The sequence below is a fragment of the Triticum urartu genome, chromosome 5A (genome assembly GCF_056163025.1).
Source record: "Triticum urartu cultivar PI428250 chromosome 5A, HENAU_Tu73, whole genome shotgun sequence".
Taxonomy (NCBI): domain Eukaryota; kingdom Viridiplantae; phylum Streptophyta; class Magnoliopsida; order Poales; family Poaceae; genus Triticum; species Triticum urartu.
Window position 1 is genome coordinate 363,824,316 of NC_141877.1, and position 24,674 is coordinate 363,848,989.

The window sequence follows — 24,674 nt, forward strand, 5'->3', positions numbered from 1 at the left end:
TATTGATTGGGCGTTGTTGAATGTTGATACTTTTTTCTGTATGTTTGATCAAAGTAGAGATACTTTGACTACACATAAAACTTATATGTAAACTAGAAAGGATCGAGGGAGTATATTGTACGTTCAAAAGCGAAATGAACATTGAATACCATTTATATATGATTTGCGGATGCTATGATCACCGGTTACAAATTTTGAATCCGCCTTAGGTATCACACATGCAGCCACTCGTTTTCTCTTGATTTCATCTCGGGGTATGGAGATCGATTGAAAGAGGACTAGGGTGGGTACAATACATTCGATTCGCTTATGAACGTACAATATACTCCCTCTGATCCCCGCAGACCCCGCCCCCCCCGTGGGTCATTTCTATCATTCTATCATTGAAACAGACCAAACCTTTATCTCCTTGCACGACACACAATTGATCTCTCAAACATCAATCGATCTCGTCAAGATGTGTCGGGGCATGAACCGAATGGGATGTCAAAACTAAGATGCGAAGCGACACGTAGTGGAGGCAAAGTGAAACTTTAAACGAACCGTTTGTTTGTATGCATGTCGTACAAATTACAACATTGGAAATACAAGCGAATGATACTCGGCGGAATGTTCAAACAACACATGTGGGAGGATGGACTCAACCGAAGGGCGGCATGATCGATGGAGAAGAGGGTTGGAGAGGAATGAGAAATAAGCAATGCCGCATGATTAAACTTGAATGGCTCAAATAAACAATAAGTTGTCTCATTTTCCCTTCCGTCTTGGTCACAGAGTAAGGTACTCTCTCTATTTTTATTTACTCTGCATATTAGGTTTGACTGAAGTCAAACTTCATAAAATTTGACCAAGTTTATAGAAAACTAGTGCCTTGCACGGAACATCAAGATCTTGTGGGAGAAAAGGATGAACAAGGGAAGTCCTTATCTGCAAATGTGGAGAGGAGTGCGGGTAAATTGTCATAGTTTCCATCCTATCCATTAGTTATTGATCGGAATGCCTATATTGCAGGATGGCAGGCACACCATCATTCCCAAAACTCTGCTTTTTATGTACACTAGCAAGATGCCCGCGCGTTGCACGGAACATCAAGATGCATTTGTATGAGTAGTTTATCTTGTGGGAGGAAATGATGAATGAGGGAAGGCCTTATTTGCAAATGTGGAGAGGGGTGTGGGTATATTTTTGCAAAATTGCCATAGTTTCCTTCCCATCCGTCAGATATAAATCAGACAGACTCTTATAAAAAACAGAGTTGGTGATGATGGTGTGCCTGCCATCCTGTAATATAAGCCGTCCGATTTATATCTGACTGATAGGAAGGAAACTATGGCAATTTTGCAAAAAGGTACCCACACACCTCTCCACAATTGCAAATAAGGCCTTCCCTCGTTCATCCTTCTCTCTCACAAGATAAACTAGTCATACAAATGCATCTTGATGTTACGTGCAACGCACGGGCAACTTGCTTGTAAGAGTAGAAATATGAACATTTACAATAGAAAATATATATGATGTGAAAGTATATTCAATAATGAATCTAATGGTATTGATTTGTTATTGTATATGTTATTATTTCTGTCTATGAACTTTGTCAAAGTTCACAAAGTTTGGCTTTGAGCAAAGCTAAAATGTGGAGTAAATAAAAACAGAGGGAGTACATAGGGACTAGTATAGTTACTATTGCCAGAACATGGTAAGTTGGACCCCTAAATGCGGGCATGGACCGGGCACACCTCCATTATTCTTTCAAACAGTCGGACACCTACATTTAGCACACCGTCCGGCTACTTAATCAAGTGTTACGCTTCACTACTTGAAAAGCAAAAGGGTGGCACCATACCCAAAACCACCACACATGGGGCTAGGGTAACAACTTGGTACTGTACCACATTTGAACCAGGGCACAAAAACCACCTGTTCTGTGCCTGATGCGCAACACGGAGCACTGACGCTTGAATATGGTCGGGAAAACAGGGAAACCAACATGTGGGGCACACCTGTCGGGACGATGTGGCGCAGACTAGTCCAATGGAGGAGCTGGCCCACGACCTCCTCGCCACCGGCAACCGTTCATGTGGGTCGTGGGGGGCAGCCACATGGCACGGCTCCAGCACCGCCTCTGGACAAGGCGACCGCTGTGAGAACCATGCTCACCGTCGCTGGACACGGTCGGTTTCAGTGTGCCGAGGGTGGTGTTAGCACTGTGGCACGACTAGCAGATCAACACCCGGCTCGTCAAGGATGCACGGGGCGCCAAAGTGCACGCACACCGCGACGTGTCCGCGGAGTGGTGTAGCATGGCCAACTGCATCCCCAGGACCTGAGACCATGCCGGGTTGTCTTGATTTTTCAATGACATGTGGGGTCGCATGTGAGCAAAGGGCATCTCCAATGTTGCCACGACCGTAGCTGACTACCCTGGCACACATAAAACCCTCGTCCCTCGCGTCATCGCACGGTGCATTCCCAACCGAGGCCAGCTACCCGCATTCATGTTGTCCGTCCGTATGCCGTCGTTAAGAGGCTCGGTGCCCGAGGAACAAACTCCGGCGACTTAATTGTCGGCGTTCTGGGAACGGGGGTCCCCAGACTTGCCTGCCTGCGGCCTGCGGCGTGGCTCAAAGGGGGGCCCAGCACGGCCCATCTTCACCAACACACTCAAGACCCTCGCGAGGGGCCAAGCCTCGCGGGGCGGACGGCACGGAGCTTCCTTAGGCGCGGCCTCGTCAGGCTGGCTCACGAGGAGGCGGAGAGATCAAGGCGGGGTACCTCGCGAGGTGCCCGTGACGCAAGCCATGACGACTCAGGGTGCGAGGCGGGTGCCAGCCCGCGCAGCGTCCTCCTTTCCTCTTTGGTGCAAAGGGGGCAAGCGCAGCCGCGGAGTACCGAGGCATCAGGCAAAGGTTGCCATTTCGGTGCAACGAGACCAAGGCCAGGAGGACTACGAGACGGAGGTCACCGTGGAGCCCAAGATGGCGTCATCACCAGAGCTTTGCGCAGGCAAAGACTACTTTTGTCAGGATAGTTGATACTTGCTGTCCCCCTTCAAATTAGCCCGCCATCATTGGCTCCCTTCCCGATCAATATTTGGGGAGAGGACCAGGGCCACTATAAATAGGACCGGCCACCCACGTAACAAGGGGTCGGTTCGGCTCAGTTTCCTCCAAGGGCTCTGTAAGTGCATCTAGTGCCACCCCTAGTTGGTTTTGGAGTATTGACGACAAACCTAGTTGAGGGACTAATGTGTTTGTGAGAATTGCAGGATAACACAGGTAGAAGTCCCTCATTGATTCGGTTTTACTACCAGAGATGACCCCTAAAAATGTATGAAGACATTGAAGCCAAAGGTGGTATATGAAGATATTCACATTGAAGACTATGACAAAAGAAGACACGTTATGAAGCCTATGGAGCTCGAAGACTTAGATCTTTCGTAGTTCTTTTTCTTTTGTGTTGAGTCATAGGAACCACCGTACTGTTAAGTGGGGTCTAGGAGAACCAGTCAAAATGACTGAAGTGATGCCTAAACCAAAAACCTATGTCTTCGAGTGAAGACAATGAGAGCGAATCTTGTCCAGAGCCGGACAAGTCAGCTTTGCTTGTAGCCCAAGTAAAGTTGCCATGAGAGTTTGAAATCTGACCGTTGAGACACGTGTCAGTTCCTTAGTGACCCAGGGTCATTTCGGACAAATCAGGTCGGGTTGCCAAGTGGCTATAAATAGCCCACCCCCTACAACCATAAACGGTTGGCTGCTCAGATTTCAGTGCACGGCTTTTGTCGTTTGAGAGAAACCCACCTCGAAGCCTTTGAGAGAAAATTCCTAGCGAGGAGAAAAGCCCTAACCACCCAGAGCCAGAGAACATTGGGCATCACTTAAGTCTTCTTGTCTGTGTGATCTGAAGACTTATTACACTTGAGGACTGTGAATCCTCCAGACGGTTAGGCGTCGCGTTCAGAGCATCCAAGAGACATTGTGGATTGCCAGTGAACGAAGTCTGTGAAGGTTTGTGAGTCTACCTTGAAGATTTACCAGAGTGATTGGGCGAGGACTATGTGACCTTAGCTCAAGGAGAATACGGTGAGGACTTGGTGTCCTGAGCTGCGTGTTCAGGACTGGGTGTCCAGGACTGTGTGTCCTAAGGTTTAAATACCTAGCCGCTCCAACCAGACGTACAGTTGTCACAGCAACTGGAACTGGTCCAACACATCATTGTCTTCAACGAGTCACCGGTTTCATCTTCACTTCCTTTTTCTTACGGTTACTCATTGTGAAGCCATTGCATGCTTGCTCTATCTTTTGTCTTCACAACGTGAATGTATGTTCTGTTTGGCTTCATAACTTCTTCCTACCTGATCCTTATTACACTGCAGCTGTTTGTCTTTGTGCTTTCACTCTATTGAATACTTGACCATGGCTTGCCTAGTGTAATCTAACTTCCGCTGCATAGTAATAGGCAAAATCTTCGCTGTTTGTCTTCATAACTCCCATGTTTTGAAGACTTTCATAAAAATCGCCTATTCACCCCCCCTCTAGTTGATATAACGCACTTTCAATTGGTATCAGAGCGAGGTGCTCCCTTGTTCTGTGTGATTCGGTTTAACCACCTGGAGTTTCAGCTATGTCGACTGCAGGGATAATCAAAGTCTCCGCTGCGTGCCCCGTCTTTGATGGAACTGAATATCCCTACTGGAAGAATAAGATGCGCATGCATCTTGAAGCCATTAACGTCGACCTATGGTATGTCGTCGAGAACGGCGTTCCCAAGGCTGGAGAAGGTGTCACTGCTGCTGATGTCAAGAAGTTCACTCAACTGGACTCTACTGCTAAAAATATCATCTGTGGTCATCTGACAAAAGGACAGTATGGCCGTGTGAGTGCCTTGAAGACATCCAAGCTGGTCTGGGACTGGCTCTCCAAGGTCAATGAAGGCATCTCAACCCAGAGAGATCAGAGAATCAGTGTTCTTCGCAACCTCTTCAACCGCTTCAAGCGAAATGACAATGAGAATGTCCAGCACACATTTGACCGGCTCACTGACATCACAAATGAACTTCAAGCCCTCGGCGCCACTGAGATCAACAAACATGGAATCGTCAAGACGCTGCTGAGATCACTTGATAGTTCGTTTGACATCCTAGCCCTGATGATTCAAGAACGTCCTGATTTCAAGACACTCGATCCGTCTGACATACTTGAGAGGCTCAACACACATGAGTTCCAGCTTTCTGAGAAAAGAGATATCTACGGTCCAAACTATGGGCGAACTCGTGCCTTGAAGGCAAAAGCTGTTTCCTCATCTGAAGAAGAATCTGACAGCAGTTCTGATGTTCCTGAAGACATTGGAAGGGAACTTGCAATGCTAGTGAAGAAGTTCCAAAAATTCACCAAGAAGAAAGGCTTCAGAAAATCTTCACGATCAAGCTCAAGGAATGATGAAGCTTCTGCTCATGACTACAAGAAGAAAACATGTCACAAGTGCAAGAAAACTGGACACTTCATCTCTGAGTGTCCATAGTGGGACAATGAGAACATAAGGAAGAAGAAGAGCAAGGAATATGATTCTGACGACAAGAAGAAGAAGAAATACTCAAAGTCTTCTTCCAAGTCTTCCTCAAAGTCTTCATCACACAAGAAGAGCTCATCTGGCAAGGCACGTGCGTTTGTTGGCAAGGAAATGGATTCAGAGGAGGAGTCCACTTCTGAGGAGGCAGAGGTGGAATCTGAGGAGGAGTCTGATTCTGGCATTGCGAGTCTGGCTACAGCATACGTCGCCAAGTCCATCTTCAACAATGAAGACAATGACTTCATCACCGACACTGATGCAAATGACAAGAACGACTCCACTCCTACCTACTGCTTCATGGCACGCGGTGCCAAGGGTACGACACCAGCGTCTTCAAAGTCTTCAGAATGGATTATTGACAGTGGGTGTACAAATCACATGACTGGCAGAAGAAGCCTTCTTATGGACTCAACCTTACGTCCATCCGACAAGAGCCACATCACATTTGCTGACACTGGTAAAAGTAAGGTATTGGGTCTAGGTAGAGTTGCAATCTCAAAGGATCAACACATGGATAAAGTCATGCTTGTTGAATCCCTTGGCTTCAACTTAATGTCTGTCTCAATGCTTTGCGATTTGAACATGATCGTAATGTTTGGAAAATATCGTTGCCTAGTACTAATGGAATCTGACAAGTCTCTAGTGTTTGAAGGGTATCGAAAAGATGATCTGTACGTGGTAGATTTCTCAGCAGGGCCACAACTTGCAGTATGTCTTCTTGCAAAAGCTTCAGAATGCTGGCTTTGGCATCGGAGGCTTGGGCATGCTGGCATGAGGAACCTCCACACCCTTGCGAAGAAGAAGCATGTCATAGGCATCGAGGGCGTCAAGTTCAAGAAAGATCACTTATGCGGTGCCTGTGAAGCAGGGAAGATGACAAGGGCAAAACATCCTTCAAAGACAATCATGACTACTACTCAACCCTTCGAACTGCTCCACATGGATCTTTTCGGCCCCACTCACTACTCAACTTTTACTACTACTGCTTGCCTCTATGGCTTCGTCATTGTTGATGATTACTCTAGATATACTTGGGTGCACATAATCCTTTACAAGACTGAAGTGCAGGATGTCTTCAGACGCTTCGCCAATCGTGCTATGAACAATTTTGGCGCCAAGATAAAACACATCAGAAGTGACAATGGCACTGAATTCAAGAACACTGGCCTTGATACATATCTTGATACCTTGGGCATCACACATGAATTCTCAGCTCCGTACATGCCACAACAGAATGGCGTCATCGAATGCAAGAACAGAACACTCATTGAGATGGCCAGAACAATGCTAGATGAATACAAGACTCCAAGAAAATTCTGGACTGAAGCCATTGACACCGCATGCCATACAATCAATCGTGTTTATCTTCACAAGCTTCTGAACAAGACATCTTATGAACTCCTAACTGGCAAGAAGCCAAATGTCAGTTACTTCAGAGTATTTGGCGCAAGGTGCTGGATCAAGGACCCACACCACACCTCAAAGTTTGCACCAAAAGCACATGAGGGCTTTATGCTTGGATATGGAAAGGATTCGCACTCCTACAGAGTCTTCAATCTCTTTCATTACAAAGTGGTTGAAACAGTGGATGTGCGGTTCGATGAGACAAATGGTTCACAAAGAGAGCAACTGCCAAATGTGCTAGATGAGATTCCAGCTAGTGAATCAATCAAGCTAATGGGAACTGGAGAGATTATACCTTCTGAAGCTCATCCTGAAGAAGAACTTATCATCTCAGCACCTGATCAACATGAAGACAATGCTCAGCTTGAAGACATTCCTCCCAACAACAACACAGATCAGCAAGAGCAAAGTCTTCGCCCTGTACATCCTCGTGTTGCCAACGAAGTGCAGATTGACAGAATAATTGACAGCATCAATGCACCTGGTCCACTCACTCGTTCAAGGGCAACTCAGCTAGCAAATTTCTGTGGGCACTTCGCATTCGTCTCAATATCAGAACCCAAGAAAGTTGAAGAAGCCTTCATGGAACCTGAATGGATTCAAGCTATGCAAGAAGAGCTTCAACAGTTTGAGCTGAATAATGTATGGGAACTGGTTAAGCGTCCTGATCCACGGAAGCACAACATAATAGGCACCAAATGGATATACCGCAACAAACAAGATGAGCATGCTCAAGTTGTCAGAAACAAAGCTTGTCTCGTTGCTCAAGGATATACTCAAGTGGAAGGCATTGACTTCGATGAAACATTTGCTCCCGTGGCTAGGCTTGAAGCCATACGCATTCTGCTGGCCTATGCAAATCATCATAACATACTTCTATATCAAATGGATGTGAAAAGTGCCTTTCTCAATGGCAAGATTGAAGAAGAAGTGTATGTTGCACAACCGTCTGGCTTTGAAAATCCAAAACATCCTGACGTGGTATACAAGCTCAACAAGGCACTGTATGGACTCAAACAAGCCCCTAGGGCCTGGTATGACACACTCAAATACTTCCTGAAGAGCAAAGGCTTCATACCTGGTTCCCTGGATCCCACTCTTTTCACGAAGACATATGATGGTGAACTGTTTGTGTGCCAAATATATGTGGATGACATTATCTTCGGCTGCACCAATCAGAAGTACAGTGAAGAGTTTGGATATATGATGCAAGAGCAATATCATATGTCCATGATGGGGGAGCTGAAGTTCTTCCTTGGTCTTCAAATATGACAACAACGCAATGGCATCTTCATATCTCAAGAGAAGTATCTCAAAGATTGCCTGAAGAAGTTCGGTATGCAAGACTGCAAAGGCTTCACAACACCAATGCCAGCCAAACATCATCTAGGTCCTGACGACAATGGTAAAGAGTTTGATCAAAAGGTATACCGCTCCATGATTGGTTCTTTGCTTTATTTATGTGCATCTAGGCCAGATATTATGCTTAGTCTTTGCATGTGTGCTCGATTTCAAGCAGCACCAAAGGAGTCGCATCACTTAGCTGTGAAGCGAATTCTTCGATATTTGGCTCACACCCCAACTCTAGGATTATGGTATCCAAAGGGCTCAGAGTTTGATTTGGTTGGATTTTCGGATGCTGATTATGCTGGTGACAAAGTTGATCGCAAGTCTACATCAGGCACATGTCACTTTCTGGGACGATCACTTGTATGTTGGTCTTCAATGAAGCAGAACTGTGTATCTCTCTCCACTGCTGAATCTGAATACATTGCTGCTGGATCTTGCTGCGCTCAGCTTCTGTGGATGAAGCAAACACTCAAGGATTATGGCATTCATCTGAAGCAAGTACCACTTTACTGCGACAACGAAAGTGCCATCAAGATTGCCAACAAACCAGTTCAGCACTCGAAGACAAAGCACATTGAAATTCGTCATCACTTTCTCAGAGATCATGTTGTGAAGGAAGACATTGATATCATACACGTCAACACTGAAGAACAATTGACAGATATCTTCACCAAGCCCTTGGATGAGAAGAGATTTTGCAAGTTACGGTGTGAGCTAAATATCCTGGAATCCTCAAATGTCCTATGATCAGGCACACATCCTAACACTTATGCATATGATGACTTAGATGTGCAACGCACAAAGTAAAGTATATCTTCAATCAATGAAGACATACATTCTAAGTGTGAATACATTAATGTGGAATTTGACTTCGGAGCGCCACGATAATTGTGCGCCGTGTCTGGGTCTAATACTTCCTATACGGTGGGTAACGCCACCACCAAACGTTCTATTTTGAAGTGTTTCACTCATGGCGTTACCTTGCAATATCTTCACATTTGGTTTGGCTTCGAACTCAACATGTCTTCATGATTATCTTCACTACATTGATTATATAGATGTATACATACTAGTGTTCTGTCCTCTACAACATTCACTTATAGCTATGTCTTCTTGGTTGAATCTTTTGAACTAAGTGAATGTGATCGGACCCTAATCTCTCTATGCTTTCTATCTCAAATTCTATCTCTCCAAGTCATATGCATTCTATTGAAATTGTCGAATGTCTTCATTGCGTCCTTGTCAGCAGAAGATATAGAGACAACCATAAAGTCCATTTTCAATGCTCATTCCTCCACATAAAATCCGGAGAAACAGGAACGACCGCCCGACAATCCAGGCGTGCGTGGGACGTGGAACAAACCCCAAACTTCCGCAAACAGGCCACGCGTTCCTCAGATGTGAATCGCCAGGGGCACCTGTGTAATAGCACCCCTGTGCCTATAAATTCACACTTACCGCGGTCATTATCTCCTTCTTCCACCCTCGCACGAACCCTAGCGCCACCGCTAGCTCTCGACGACGCCGGTGATGAAGCTCTTCGCTGCCGCAACCTCTCCGACGCCGTCCTCACGCCGACCGCGGACATCTTCTCTCCGCCGTCGCCGTAGGTGTCTTCCGTCGCCAAGTTAGGGCACGGAGGACTGAACTGCTCGGCATCATCTCCCACTTCCGTCTAGCAGTTCCAAGTGTGGTAAATAAGACTTCTTTTTACAGCCCCTTTTGATCTCATGGTTCTGTCACTTTCTACCATAAGAAGTTTATCTTCACACAAGTTAGATCTCTCAATCTGCATCTCATAACATGCCTAGTATATTCACTTGTGCTTCATGAAGTAGTTAGATTCCTCACTTGTACTGATCTGTGGGTTCGTACAAATCTGGAACCAACTTCTTATCTATGAGTGAATGTCTTCGCACGATGAGGTCAATGTCTTCTAAACTGATTAATCTTCAAAACCTTCTGAGAATGCATATGACCTCTTCCCCTTCCCTCGCACCTTAATGCTGTCACAGGTACATGTCCGTGGGAGAATCCTTCGGTTCTCATAGTCTGCATTCATTTGCAGAATTCCTATAGCATCACATAAATTCTCCTGAAGCCAGTTCCTGTTGGTCCAGCAAAAGAAAGCCTTTGAAGCCTTTGAAAGTTTTGAAGCCTTTCAAGTTAAAGTTTATGGCTTCAGAAGCAGCAGCAAGGAAGGGGGGCAGACAGCGACGTGAAGGAACTTCCAAAGATCTGCCTGAAGACCTGGCAGGAATGTATAAAATAGATCCTGAAGAGAATTATGGGCAGCGCGAATCCAATGGATTCGACGCTATTGGGCTGAACAATGGTTCAAATACCGCTTCACAACCCAAGAGTATGCTGAGAAAAGTGCCATCAAAAGACCGTGGGGCGACATCTTATACAAAAACCTTGTACCCAGGTCCAGAGATGAAGCTATTGCCCAAAGCTTCTATCCATGCATGGTTCATGGGCCACAGCCTGATGATGCACATCCGTCGTCACTACTCTGGTGTCGTGACGACAATCTATTCAAGCGCAACTTCTAGTTTGCCCAACAATCAGTGAAGCAGAACAAGAAGAAGTTGGGGTTAGACTTCAACCCTGGTCCCACAGCACCAAGGGCAGATGGCACACGCTACGCAGAACCCAATATCATCGGTCCGTATGCCAATCTTGAGGGCCTCATCACCCGCATCTTAGTCCAAGGGACTGCCGTGAATGACCCTCCAGCTGACTCTGAGTCTGATGAAGCTCCTGCTGTACCAAAGCCAAAGCAGTCGAAGAAGCCAAAAGCTTCAAAGCCAGCCCCTTCATCAAAAATCTCAAGGGCGAAGCCATTGGCAACTGCACCTCCTGAAGATAGTGTGCAGTCTGAAGACGTATCCCGCGTCTCCAAGCCCCAGAAGGCTAAGGTGCCTCAGCCACACACCGGCAAAGAGCTCACAGCTGCTGCCATTCTGCGCAGCGAAGCCATTGATCTGTCAAGTGATGAAGATCTTGGAGATGACGCTCTAGAGCAGCTCATCAAGAGCAAAGAAGAAGCTGAAATCTTCAACAATTTGCCTCTCTTTGATGTCGCCATCATCCACAACTTCATCGACGAATGGTTTGCCACACCAAACATCAGCTTCGAAGATCTGCAGCTGCCTGTTGGCCTCAGCGTCGCCTTCCAAGGTGCAATTGCTTCAGAAGTTGCCATTGCCCAGCGCATTGTTGAACTGAAGCAGAAAATTGATCATGAAAAGGCTCAGTTCAAGAAGAATATGGCCAAGCTCAGCGTGCAAGAAGTGAAGAGCTTCAAGACCATGTTGCATGAGCTCAAGGAAAATTTTCTGAAGAAGCGTGCAGAAGCTCAGGGCTCACGTGAGCGGATGAAGTCTCTGGCTGAAAGATGTGTACAAGCCTACAATGAGGCTGAGAAGCGCAAGGCACTCGGGCGTCCTGCCATCGACCCCCAGATGGCCGCGAAGAAGAAGAAGGAGCCTACTATGGCTGAACCAGAGGTACCTAGGCAAGAAGAAGTTCCAATTGTCTTCCCAACTGCAACGACTGGCTCGAAGCCAAAAAGCCGGTCAACCGCTTCAGAGCTCAAGAAGACAAGAACTGCTGAGGCTGAAGCCAGGAAGAGGAAAAGCTCTGAAGCCTCTCCTACTGCCCCCAGCAAGAAGAAGCGAAAGATCAAGAAATCTCGGGCTGCTCCCACAGAGCCCTTGATAGTTGAACCTATCTCAATGGTTCATCCCAATGCAGAACGACAACTGACAGTTCATGAGCCTGCTTCCACGGAGGCTCCTGAAGCTGAAGACATACCAGCAGCCGACCCCATTGCTGCTGAAGACATTGGTCATCAGGACAATGTACAAGATGATGCAGCCCTTCCTCAGTATGAACAAAGCGAACTCATCAGCATTGGTCGTCCTCTGACGCCAATTGCACAAGATGCGTCATGGGCGGATCGCCCTCAAGAGGAAGAAGACAATGAGGCCCAGCCCACTCCAACCCCACAGGCGTCGTCTGCATTCCGCAGGCTTCGCAAAGGTCCAAGGCCTCAAGTCTATGCTGAAGACATTCCGGCTGCATCAGCCGTAGAAGACGCACCACAAGAGCCCACTCCTATGCTCCACCAAGAAGCAGTTCTCCAAGAGAACGTGCTTGTGACTGACCCTCCAGCTAGTCAAGCGGAGGCTGAAAATGTTGAGGCTGCCACAACCAACACTGAAGCCAATGTGGAGCCCTCCCCACCAAAAGCTTCAGCAGACAGCGAAGCTACTGATCCAGACACTTTTGTTCCTGAGTCTACTACTGGTCCTCAATTTGATTACCATGTTGAGCACAGGCCTCATGTCCATAAGCCAGTCCCAAGGTTCCCAGGTCCTGCATCAGCACCTGGCTCCTTTGACATCAATAGCTTCAAGGCAGACAATACGTTCTTCAACAGCTCCAAGAACCCCTATTCAAGGGAAAGGATTTCATCAGATAGGTTCTGGAGCTATCCTCAGCGCAGCTACTATTCATGCATCCTATATAATCAAGGTCGCATCTTCCCGCACAAGCGCCTTGATGTTGAAGCTATTGCTGGTCTGCCCTGTTTAGAGGAAGCACTGGATTGCTTCAAGCAAGTGGGTCTGCTGCAGTTTATAACTGATGAAGAGCACTGGAATGAAGAGCTTCTGTTGCAATTCTATGCCACCCTACACATCAAAGGATACAATAGAGATCCGAAGACATGGGCCCTAGAGTGGATGACCGGCAATGTCCATCACGAAGCCAATGCATTCGATATCATTGAGCTCACCGGCCTGCCCACTCCTAGCGAACTCTTTGAGGAAGGCTGTCCACTACACACTGAAGCTCTTGAGAGCATATTCCAGAGGCCTGAACCAAATATGAGTCAGATGCTCTCCATGATGAAGCCATTGCCCCATGATGCTCCTTATCCAACAGAGTTCTTTGTTGAAGACTTTGAGTACCTGCCCAGAACCATCTATCACATTATCCGGCGGACTCTCTGGCCTATTAAAGGGCACTCTCCAAATGCCAAGATCGAGGGTGCAATGAAGACTCTGATATTCTGTATCCTTCATGGCAAATGCTTCAACGCACAGGATTTCTTTATATGCCAACTAGCCGCATCAGGCTCAGATCTGTTTGGTTTAAAGTACTATGCTCCTTGGGTAATGAGACTGATCAAGCTTCACTCTGCGATCTCATATCAGCCCTCAGCCCGCAACCATCGGATCTTCTTGTCAGACGTGGATACCTCTGCTGAAGCTATATATCCTGAGCCTGCCAAGCAACCTTTGAGTCTTCAGAATGCAGAACACCAGAGCTTCACTCAGAACGATGAAGGTGTTGAAGCCATCTCCAGGGTGTATCCTTTGGCTGGCACTACACGTGCACCACACCCTGCTTCAACTAAAGCCACTGATAGTGCAACTGCTTCAAGACCCAAGAAGCGCGCTCGTGTTCTCAATAACCGAGAGCTTCTTGTGGCCCTTCATCAAAAACAAGATAGGCATCACGACTGGCTAAAGCGTCAGATGAAAAGCCTCTTGGTGGATGTTAATCGTCTTCGAAATCTTGCCACCAAGAATGCTTTCGTCACACATGAAACCTGTCGTTGTACATGGAAAGGACTATCAATGATGTGTACTGAAGCTGAACTTGAAGAGGATGGCTTCACTGAGCGATTCAAGTTTGACACCACACCTCCTAGAAGGGCTGTGATGTGAAACACACCATCACTTGAAGACTCTGAGTTTTTTTCATCTGCTGCCACAGTCACTGCCAGAATCATTGATGAAGAAGACGATGCTACATCACCGCCACCTGCTTCAGCACCTCCAAGCTCTTCTGCACCGCCAAACACCTCCAACGACCCTGCTGCTCCTGGGAACAAGTAGATACTCTATGTCTTCAAACCTTTTTGGTCCTTGCTGACAAAAGGGGGAGAAGTATATGGGTTGATAGTCTTCAAGCGGGTCCATATGGGCGGGTGCTTTATGTTTTGCTATATTTTGCTTCGTGCTTACAACTCTCGTTTTTGCTTCATTTGGTTCTTTGAGTTGTAACACTAAAAATCGATGGTCGTCTGCTACTTGTTTGCCACCCTGTTTGCGAAGATAAATTCCGCATGTGCGACGATAAATTCCGCACTTATCTCATTCTGCAGACGTCCATTTTCCATTATGCATGTCATTATCTTCATATACTTTCACATGCATAATGGATTGTCATCATAAGCTGAATTGGATCTCCACAAGTACAACCTGCCATGTGCATTTGCATTCCAAAAGCAAATTAACTTATATGCACATCTTCAGGGGGAGCCCTTGAAACTTATGAAGACAATTCCTTATCCTTTACAATTTCACAGACTATATTCCCCGTTGAAAACTTCAACTAGTTTGTCATCAATCACCAAAAAGGGGGAGATTGTAAGTGCATCTAGTGCCACCCCTAGTTGGTTTTGGAGTATTGACGACAAACCTAGTTGAGGGACTAATGTGTTTGTGAGAATTGCAGGATAACACAGGTAGAAGTCCCTCATTGATTCGTTTTTACTACCAGAGATGACCCCTAAAAATGTATGAAGACATTGAAGCCAAAGGTGGTATATGAAGATATTCACATTGAAGACTATGACAAAACAAGACACGTTATGAAGCCTATGGAGCTCGAAGACTTAGATCTTTCGTAGTTCTTTTTCTTTTGTGTTGAGTCATAGGAACCACCGTACTGTTAAGTGGGGTCCAGGAGAACCAGTCAGAATGACTGAAGTGATGCCTAAACCAAAAACCTATGTCTTTGAGTGAAGACAATGAGAGCGAATCTTGTCCAGAGCTGGACAAGTCAGCTTTGCTTGTAGCCCAAGTAAAGTTGCCATGAGAGTTTGAAATCTGACCGTTGAGACACGTGTCAGTTCCTTAGTGACCCAGGGTCATTTCGGACAAATCAGGTCGGGTTGCCAAGTGGCTATAAATAGCCCACCCCCTACAACCATAAACGGTTGGCTGCTCAGATTTCAGTACACGGCTTTTGCCGTTTGAGAGCAATCCACCTCGAAGCCTTTGAGAGAAAATTCCTAGCGAGGAGAAAAGCCCTAACCACCCAGAGCCAGAGAACATTGGGCATCACTTAAGTCTTCTTGTCTGTGTGATCTAAAGACTTATTACACTTGAGGACTGTGAATCCTCCAGACGGTTAGGCGTCGCGTTCAGAGCATCCAAGAGACATTGTGGATTGCCAGTGAACGAAGTCTGTGAAGGTTTGTGAGTCTACCTTGAAGACTTACCAGAGTGATTGGGCGAGGACTATGTGACCTTAGCTCAAGGAGAATACGGTGAGGACTTGGTGTCCTGAGCTGCGTGTTCAGGACTGGGTGTCCGGGACTGTGTGTCCTAAGGTTTAAATACCTAGCCGCTCCAACCAGACGTACAGTTGTCACAGCAACTGGAACTGGTCCAACACATCATTGTCTTCAACGAGTCACCGGTTTCATCTTCACTTCCTTTTTCTTACTGTTACTCATTGTGAAGCCATTGCATGCTTGCTCTATCTTTTGTCTTCACAACGTGAATGTATGATCTGTTTGGCTTCATAACTTCTTCCTACCTGATCCTTATTACACTGCAGCTGTTTGTCTTTGTGCTTTCACTCTATTGAATACTTGACCATGGCTTGCCTAGTGTAATCTAACTTCCGCTGCATAGTAATAGGCAAAATCTTCGCTGTTTGTCTTCATAACTCCCATGTTTTGAAGACTTTCATAAAAATCGCCTATTCACCCCCCCTCTAGTCGATATAACGCACTTTCAGGCTCGACAAGTAGAGAGGTGGTGAAGAGAGAGAGAGAGAGAGAGAGTGAGATAGAGAAAGGTGGCTGAACTCCTCCCAGCAGTTCATTGCCTCAGCCAAGAATAGACCCTCGCGAGGCTGTTCTTCCTTGTACTGTCCATCATCATTAGCCCAAGAGGCAATCCACCACACCACACACTGGAGTAGGGTATTACACCACAACAGTGGCCTGAACCAGTATAAGCCCTGTGTCCCTGGTGCTGTTCTTTTCATGGCCTTGATCCTAGAGTGGCGGAGGGGTGCCGGAAGGTAGGAGGCGAAATCTCCGCGCGCACCCCTGTGTTCGAACCTCAAGGGTCTGCCGGAACCCGAAATCCGACATTTGGCGCACCAGGTAGGGGTGCGCCGGAATTCTTCTTCCACCGCTCCGCTCTCCTCCGACCATCACACTCATGTCCGACGCACGTCGGGCCCGCGCGGAGCGCCGGGCCGCCCTCGCTTCCCGCGTCGCCCAGACAGCCCCTGTCGGCGGGCGTCCTCGCCGTTCCCCGTCGCCCGCCGTCAACGCCGCCACCGGCCCGGCGGGGGACGAGAAGCAGGCATCGTCTCAGCATCCATCCGTGCGCCAAGACGGCCGCACCGCGACTCCCTCACTCGCCCCGGCTGGTTCTTCGTCCCGCGTGCTTCGCGCGCCCACGGAGCCCCGCAACCTCTTCCCCGCCTATCGCGCTGCACCAACACCCCCAGTCGCCGCGGCCCTCTTGGGCGGCTCGCAGGCGCCGCCTACAAGTTACCACGTCAGGCCGTTCATCCGCCGGGTCAGCGCCGCTTCCACACGGCAGGGGGCTCCCCTGGGTCGGGCGGCGCCCGAGACCGGCCTGAGCTTCAGCCCGGAGGACCACCCCTCCAACTCGGCCGGCTCGGGCGCGCTCCCCATGCTATGCACCCCCACCATCTGCCAGGTGGCCGTCACCCGAACTCTTATCGACGGCGGGGCAGGCCTCAGCGTGCTCTCAATCGAGGCCTTCAACCTCCTCTGCATACCCCTGGAACGGTTGCAACCCAGCCGGCCCTTCTCAGGCGTTGGGGGCAGGTCGTCCAGCTCCTTGGGGCCGATCCGGCTCCCAGTGACCTTCGGCACCTACGACAACTTCCGCACGGAGCTAGTCGACTTCGACATCGCCCACATCGGCCTCCCCTACAACGCCATCCTCGGCTACCCAGCACTGCCCCAGTTCATGGCCGCGACGCACCCGGCGTATAACCTCATGAAGATGCCCGGGAGCAGCGGTGTCCTCACTGTGCACGGGCACACCGGTGACGCTCTGCGGGTGCTCAAGCTCGTCTTCGGGACAGCAGCGTCGGCACAACCAGCTGACTTAGGGCCCCCCGAGCCCAAGGGGGCTGCGCCCGCCAAGAAGAAGCAGTTGTTCACCCAAGACAAGGCAGAAACCAAGCAGGTACCCGTCGATGAGGACGGGTCCACCAACGCCACTTTCACCATAGGCGCCCACCTCAAACCTGAGCAGGAGGAGGCCCTGGTCGTGTTCCTGTGCACAAACAAGAAGGTATTCGCTTGGGAGCCGGACCAGTTGGCAGGGATCCCCAGGAGCGTAATCGAGCATCACCTCAACGTGTGCCCCAACGTGCGCCCTGTGAAGCAGAAGGCCAGGCGGCAGTCCACAGAAAAGCAGGCCTTCATCGTCCAAGAGACCCGCAAATTAGAGGCCGCTGGGGTCATTCACGAGGTCCGATACCCAGATTGGTTGGCCAACCCTGTCGTTGTGCCGAAGAAGGGAGTGAAGGAACGCATGTGTGTCGACTTCACCAACCTCAACAAAGCGTGCCCGCAAGATCCGTTCCCGCTCCCCGCATCGACCAGATCATTGATTCCACTGCAGAATGCGACCTGCTGTGCTTCCTGGATGCCTTCTCTGGGTATCACCAGATCAAGATGGCGGTGGAAGACGTCGAGAAGACGGCCTTCCTAACCCCGTGCGGGGTGTACTGCTACACCTGCATGCCACTCGGGCTGCGTAACGCAGGGGCGACCTTTCAGCGGCTGATGCATATCACCTTGGGCCCACAGCTCGGGAAGAATGTTGAAGCTTACGTCGATGACATCGTGGTAAAATCTCAGGAGGCCAGGACCTTGATACAAGACCTGGAGGAAACCTTCGCGAGCCTCAATGTAGTGAACCTACGGCTCATCCCAGAGAAGTGTGTGTTCGGAGTCCCCTCGGGCAAGCTCTTGGGTTTCCTCGTGTCCCACCGAGGCATTGAGGCTAACCCGGAGAAGGTCAAGGCAGTGGAAGACATGAGCCCGCCAAAGACCCTCAGAGAAATGCAGAAGCTCACGGGGCGCGTGACCGCGCTAGGGCGCTTCATCTCCAAGTTAGGGGAACGAGCCCTGCCCTTCTTCCAGCTAATGAAGAAAAAGGGGCCCTTCGAGTGGACTGAAGAGGCCGACAAGGCATTCCAGGATATCAAGAGATACCTGACCAGCCCACCGGTCATGGTGGCCCCGCGCCCTCAGGAGCCCCTAGTGCTCTACCTCGCTGCCACTCCCTACTATGCCAGCACAGCCTTGGTAGCAGTCAGAGAGGAGTGCTGGATCAAAACCACGGCAGCAGCCCGGGATAAGGCAGGACAGGGACAAGGAAGGCCCACAGAAACCGCCGTCATGGCTGAGGAGGATCAGCCGCCACAGAGGGGCGCACTAGAGGAGGAAGAGGCCCCTCTTCCAGATGGCCAGTCTTAGGAGGCCCCGTTGCCTCAAGAGGCGCCACGGTCCCCGAAGGGAGCCACCAGCACTGACGCACTCCACCTCATTGAGCACCCAGTGTACTTCGTCAGCACAGTGCTGCGGGATGCAAGAGCACGGTACCCCATGCCCCAAAAACTCCTCCTCGCGCTACTAGTGGCTTCACGCAAACCGCGGCACTATTTTCAGGGTCACCCCATCAAGGTCGTCTCGTCATACCCCCTGGAGAGGGTGCTCAGGAGCCCCAATTCAGCTGGGAGGGTCGCTGAGTGGAACATAGAGCTGCAAGCGTTTCAGCTCGAATTCAGCACGACCAGAGTCATCAAGGGAGCAGCGTTGGCAGATTTTGTGGCAGAATGGATGGAGGCGCCATGCCTCAAGGCCGACGAGGATCGGTCCCTGTCCCCGGGAAGTGAGGCGCCAGAAGGCTGGGTCATGTACTTCGATGGGGCGTTCTCCAGACACGGCGCAAGGGCTGGGGCGGTGCTTATATCGCCCACCCAGGACAAGCTCTATTACGCCGTGCAGCTCTGTTTCCAGCAAGGCGAAAAGGTCTCCAACAACATAGCGGAGTATGAAGGTTTAATAGCGGGCATGAAGGCCGCAGCTGCCCTAGGGGTGAAACGCCTCACCATCAAGGGCGATTCGCAGCTCCTTGTCAATTTCTCCAACAAGGTGTACGAGCCGAAGGATGAGCACATGGAGGCCTACCTTGCAAAGGTCCGCAGGATGGAGAAGCAGTTCTGGGGGTTGGAGTTGTAGCATGTGCCCCGTGGCACCAATCAGGAAGCCGATGACATCGCCAAACGCGCATCCAGGCGGTTACCTCAGGAGCCTGGCATTTTCGAGGAGCGGCTCTTCAAGCCTTCAGCCTTACCGTCATTATCAAACACGGCTCAGCCCAGGGAGGAGCTCCCTCAGCCACCTGCCTCAGGAGCTCCGGCCTGTGGCCCGACCTCGGGAGCACGCCTGCTCCAGACGATGGAACCTCAGGAGGGATGTTGGATCACGGGGCTCCGGAGCTACCTAACGCAAGGGACCCTACCGGAGAAGGAGGAGGAAGCAGAGCGAGTGGCGCGCCAGGCCACGGCATACTGCATCAAAGATGGAGAGCTCTACCGGAAGCGACCAAACGACGTATCCCTGCGCTGCATCTCCAGGGAGCAAGGGAAGGAGCTACTGGAAGATATACACGGCGGAGACTGCGAACATCATTCGTCATCGCGGACCCTTGTTGGCAAGGCATTCCGTAGTGGGTTTTACTAGCCCACCGCGCTCAACGACACCGTTGAACTAGTGAAGGCTTGTGGGGCCTGCCAGTTCCACGCCAAGCAGATCCATCAGCCGACAGGGGGCTTGCAGACTATCCCCCTTTCGTGGCCATTTGTGGTCTGGGGGCTCGACATCTTGGGTCCGTTTCCTCGGTAACCTCTTCAAAACATATTGTCCTAACCTTGGAACGCAGATATGCTACGCTTCAGTGGCGCACCCCCGAAGCAACGGCTAGGCCGAGCAAGCCAACGCGGAGGTCCTGAGGGGCCTCAAGACCAGGACGTTCAAGAAGAAGCTGGAGGCTTGCGGCAGAGGTTGGTACGATGAACTACAGTCCGTACTATGGTCCATCCGCACCACCGCGACCAAGCCGACTGGAGAGACCCCGTTCTTCCTGGTCTACGGAGCAGAAGCAGTCCTCCCTCATGAGGTTAGACGTCGCTCTGCGCGGGTCCTGGCGTTCGACGAGGCGCAGCAGGACACCATGCGGGGGACGGACCTCGTGCTAGGGGAGGAGCGTCGCCGGGAAGCCGCGCTGCGTGCGGCGAGGTACCAAGAAGCACTGCGGCGATATCATTGCCGCAACGTCCGCCCCAGGACTCTTGAGGTAGGAGACCTCGTGCTCGGGCAGGTTCTCTCTAGGGAGGGATTGCACAAGCTCTCTCCCATGTGGGAGGGCCCGTTCAAGGTTGTTCATGTTTCCAGGCCCGGCTCCGCGCGCTTGGAGACTCAAGAGGGAGTGCCGGTCCAGAATGCATGGAACATCCAGCACCTCCGGAGGTTCTACCCCTGAAAAGGCCCGGAGCCTGTGAAGCAAGGGGAGTGCCTGTGAAGCTATCGCGTTTTGGAAAAGGCCCGGAGCCTGTGAAGCAAGGCGAGTGCCTGTGAAGCTATCGCGTTTTGGACAAGGCCCAGAGCCTGTGAAGCAAGGCGAGTGCCTGTGAAGCTATCGCGTTTTGGAAAAGGCCCGGAGCCTGTGAAGCAAGGCGAGTGCCTGTGAAGCTATCACGTTTTGGAAAAGGCCCGGAGCCTGTGAAGCAAGGCGAGTGCCTGTGAAGCTATCGCGTTTTGGAAAAGGCCCGGAGCCTGTGAAGCAAGGCGAGTGCTTGTGAAGCTATCGCGTTTTGGAAAAGACCCGGAGCCTATGAAGAAGGCCAACGCCTGTGAAGCTCGCCGCCCGTGACACTCTCACGTAATAATGAGTTGGGGCTGTACATGCCCCGGAGTCTCAGGAGCGCCGGCCTCAGGCCCTGGGGCTCCCTCCCATGCCCAGTGGCAGCACTTAGCTCCGCGCTGGTGAGAAGACGTCGAAGACTAGACTAGGTGCCGGACGCGGCTTTTCATTTGCTTTCCGCAGTTGGCTTGTTCCTCTTTGTTTGGAGTTTTATTGAAGTTGCTGCCGTCTTTGGCTTGCGGTTCTTCGGCTTTTCGCTCTCCTACCTTGGTTTCTCTTGTGCAAGGCCTCGCGAGGGGCAGAGCCGAGCGCCCTCGCGAGTGTTCCTATCCTAGCCACTCAAAAGAGTTCGCGACTTGGGCCCCTTACAGGAGCACCCCTCCAGTCCGTGCCCCACGGGCACCGCGACACAAACAAAGGGCCTGGGTCGGTCGCCCCCCCACGCCGGGGCCGGGAACTATCCACGCTCGGGCACATAGCCGGAAGGTATGGTAATGAAAGCAAAACGATGATTAACAAGCAATAACCCAAACACGCCCCCGCGGGGCTCCACACTATTGTCTTTGTTACGCAGGAAAAAGGGAAAAGGAAGAACAAATCTGGCGCGACTCGCCTCACACCGGCCCGCAGGGAAGGCCCGAGCTGCCTCCAGAGCTCAGGCGGACTCCCTCTCGCGCTTCACCAGGGCGCGGCGACGGGCGGACACGTTGCCACCCCCAAGCAGACACGACGACGTGGAGACTGATCGCGGCCGCCGCTAGAGGAGTCACCGCCTGAAGAAGAACCGGAGAAGCTTGGGGAACCCCGAACGCCGCCAGCCGTGCGAGCGCTGCTCTCTCCATCATCATCGGAGCTGGGTTCCCAGCCGCGGTCGTCGCCCTCGGGGCAACACCCTGCATGGTGACCATCTTCCCCAAACACCCTCACGTAGAGGGTGGCGTCGCCGTCGAACTTGAAGTGCAGGGTGCACCGACGGCTCAGGCCACGCGCGCGGGCAAACGTCTGCCAACCGCGGGCCAGGGACAGGCTCCCGGCCGCGGAGACCTCCAGAGAGACCCATGAGGCCCGACTGCAGCAGCCGTCAGCCTGGAGCCAGAGGCCGCCCGGGAGCTCGCCGAGGAGAAAGCAAGGAAGCGGAAGCCGGGTGCTAGCCGGCTCCGCCGACCACACGATGAACTCCGGCAGCACTTCAGCAGCATGGACGCGCGGCCTGGGGGGACGCACAGCCGGAGCACGCCCCCCGGCTGCAGCAATCTGCCCGTCGCCGTGCTGAAGATCGCCTCCACGGCCGTGGGGAGCCACCGTGGTGGCCACAGGATGCTTGCGAGGGCGCCCTCGGCCGCGCTTGGGTGGGGGAGAGGCGGGCTCAACCCGGCAAGCCTTCCCCTTCTCGGTGGCTGAGAACCTCCTCGACGGGGCCATGAAGCAAAAGGAGAAGCAAGGGGGGATGAACTGGAAGGGCGCGTGCCGGTCCGTACTTATGGCTGGCGATGGCCAACCAACGGCCCGCACGATCGCAGGTAATTATGACCCGCTTTGCATGCAGGGACATGTCCAATCCGTGCAGTTGCCGAGGCGCCGTGGGGAAGTGGAGACGCCCACGTCCAATCAACCGCCACGCCGCGCCCAGGGCCGCAGGCTGTTAGGGCCCGCGGCGCTTCGCTCCTGCCCTTCCGCCTCCCTGCACGGCCAAGTCCAGGCGCGCCTTGGGCCCGGGGGATACTGTCTGTGTTTTGGGAACGGGGTCCCCAGACTTGCCTGCCTGCGGCCTGCGGCGTGGCTCAAAGGGGGGCCCAGCACGGCCCATCTTCACCAACACAAACACAAGACCCTCACGAGGGGCCAAGCCTCGCGGGGCGGACGGCACGGAGCTTCCTCAGGCGCGGCCTCGTTAGGCTGGCTCACGAGGAGGCGGAGAGATCAAGGCGGGGTACCTTGCGAGGTGCCCGTGACGCAAGCCATGACGACTCAGGGTGCCAGGCGGGTGCCAGCCCGCACAGCGTCCTCCTTTCCTCTTTGGTGCAAAGGGGGCAAGCGCAGCCGCGGAGTACCGAGGCATCAGGAAAAGGTTGCCATTTCGGTGCAACGAGACCAAGGCCAGGAGGACTACAAGACGGAGGTCACCGTGGAGCCCAAGATGGCGTCATCACCAGAGCTTTGCGCAGGCGAAGACTACTTTTGTCAGGATAGTTGATACTTGCTGTCCCCCTTCAAATTAGCCCGCCATTGTTGGCTCCCTTCCCGCTCAATATTTGGGGAGAGGACCAGGGCCACTATAAATAGGACCAGTCACCCATGTAACAAGGGGTCGGTGCGGCTCAGTTTCCTCCAAGGGCTCGACAAGTAGAGAGGTGGTAAAGAGAGAGAGAGAGTGAGATAGAGAAAGGTGGCTGAACTCCTCCCAGCAGTTCATCGCCCCAGCCAAGAACAGACCCTTGCGAGGCTGTTCTTCCTTGTACTGTCCATCATCATCAGCCCAAGAGGTAATCCACCACACACTGGAGTAGGGTATTACACCACAACGGTGGCCCGAACCAGTATAAACCCTGTGTTCCTGGTGCTGTTCTTTTCATAGCCTTGATCCTAGCGTGGCGGAGGGGTGCCGGAAGGTAGGAGGCGAAATCTCCACGCGCACCCCTGTGTTCGAACCTCAAGGGTCCGCCGGAACCCGAAATCCGACATTAATGACGCGCCCGGACGCTTTGGCCTCACCGGAATGCGCTACTTAAAGTGGCAGTGGCTAGCTAACCTCCACACCATACCGCATTGTCCTGCTACCTGGCACCACATCTGCCATGACCATGAGCACGAACACTCTACTGGAGAGCTTTGTCTTTGGGCATGAAGCTCGAGGTCACCGCCCTCGCTCAAGTCGCCACTCGCGACGCAATAGCGTCGTAGCCAGACGCGGACGTGACCACACAAGCGGTGGCCATGATGGCGGCCGACGACGGGAGCATCGTCAGCCACGCGTCCTACTTGCTGATGTCCAACTTCCAGCACCGCTGAGGTCGGGGACTCCTTCGAGGATGAGTAGGGCATCGGAGGCGGCAGGGCATGGTGTGCCAACTAGCCGATCCGTCTCCCGTGTTCTACTCTTCTTCGCCGGAGACCGCACCTTCGTCTTGAACCCCGCCCCCGTACATGGAGATCGCAGATGGAGGACGTCGGTCGCCGCCATAGAATAGGTTTAGGGTCGGGTTTCTTTTATTTTTCTGTCCTATAAAAGTTCGAAATGTAATGAAAATCTGCCATGTTTGCATTAATCTCGGCCATTGTATATGAACTTTCACAATAATATAGTATATTGTAGGAGTACTAGCAAGAGGCCTGTGC